Consider the following 1,767-nt stretch of genomic DNA (forward strand, 5'->3'; position numbering starts at 1 on the left):
GAGCCCAGCAGAGATGCACTGTCTCAGGTGAGGGTGCCAAAGCCGAAGGCTGCAGCCCCAGGCAAGGGGCTTGTAATTTGAACCCCACTCCCAAGACTAAACCTGAAGCCTGAACCCCACTTACCAGGGTTGCCGCCCCTGGGCTTTGGATTCAGGCCTGGGTGGAGGGACTCGATCTTCAGCTTTGGCCCTCAGACCTTGGCTTAGTGCCACTGTAGTGTTTCAAGTGTAGACAAGACCTAAGTTCCTTTTGAAAATGGGTTTTAGGCTCCTAAGTCATTTAGGCATTTTGAAAAATGTTATCCCTTGTCCTTACACTGGGATGAGTTGGGAGAGTTCTTTTATGGCTCCTCACCCAGAGTGACACTTGTATGGATTTTTAAAAAATATTTGTACCTCCACCTACAGCATGGGTGCATTTAATACAGGTCATTATTCATATGCAAAATGTTATTTAATATTACATAATTATACAGACTGGACTGGATTCCCACCTAGAATATGAGGAAGAAACTTCACCAAGTCAGAAAGTGGTTCATGGTTTCTGGAGGGAGTTACCACTCTGTGTTTGTTGTTTGCCTATATGATGAATCCTCTTTCCCTGCAATTAGTCACAGAGGGTATGTCTACACTACCCTCCTAGTTCGAACTAGGAGGGTAATGTAGACATACCGCACTTGCAAATGAAGCCCGGGATTTGAATTTCCCAGGCTTCATTTGCATAAACTGGGCGCCGCCATTTTTAAATCCCTGCTCGTTCGAACCCCGTGCCACGCGGCTACACGCAGCACGAACTAGGTAGTTCGGACTAGGCTTCCTAGTCCGAACTACCGTTACTCCTCGTGGCTTCATTTGCAAGTGCGGTATGCCTACATTACCCCGCTAGTTCGAACTAGCGGGGTAGTGTAGACATACCCAGAGATACTTCATAAAGGCTGATGAGGCTTAAGTGTCAGCCCTTTGCCTTGTTGTTTCACCATCCATCCAAGTGCGATCACTGTCGTTCTGGAGAAGATTAGGTGTTGTGGAATGAGGATCGTGTTTAAATACTTTTGTGCCTGCTTCTGTAACAATGAATAAGAATAGCAAGTGTCGTAGTAATGGTATAAGACTGAAATAAAAATAGACCCGCCCCCCTCCCCCCGCTTTGTGGCTTCACTCTAATCATTATAAATGCTGATCATCTTTTGTCTTCTTAAAGTGCAGAGGATGCCATACTGTCTCAAACCTTTCTTCACAGAAACCCCTTTTGAAGTTGAGGCATTGCTGAAAGCACATCAGTGGCACTGACATGCACCATTAAGCCTGAGAGTGACAAGCATCCTGCCTGCTCTTATGAAAACTGTTGTGCATCCATTGACTGTGATAACTGATGACATGTGGATATCACCTCTACTCCTTCCCCACCTGGAGACTCAGAGATAGAGCCTAAATTATGAGTCATCCTCAAAGAATTCCTGCCTCCACTGGGTGGGAATTCTGTGTTCACAACCATTGTTCTCTGGAAAGGACAATCCAATCTACATGGTAGGCATGGTTTAGTAAATCTTGGGAAGTGTTTCTTTTTACAGTGAATTTGTGGCTTGTGAAAGGTGATGGGTTAGCAACTATGATTAACCAAAGAGACACAGGCCAGACAGCGTGTACTAGCTGCACTATGAGTCAACCTCAGGTAGGTTCTGGAAGCATCCCATCTATGGGCAGACAGATTTTCCATGTTCATTCTGTCCTTAAAGGCAAGGCATAAATCATCAGTGAGGAGGCCAA

This window comes from Pelodiscus sinensis, chromosome 3 (assembly GCF_049634645.1).
Source record: "Pelodiscus sinensis isolate JC-2024 chromosome 3, ASM4963464v1, whole genome shotgun sequence".
Classification (NCBI taxonomy): Eukaryota; Metazoa; Chordata; order Testudines; family Trionychidae; genus Pelodiscus; species Pelodiscus sinensis.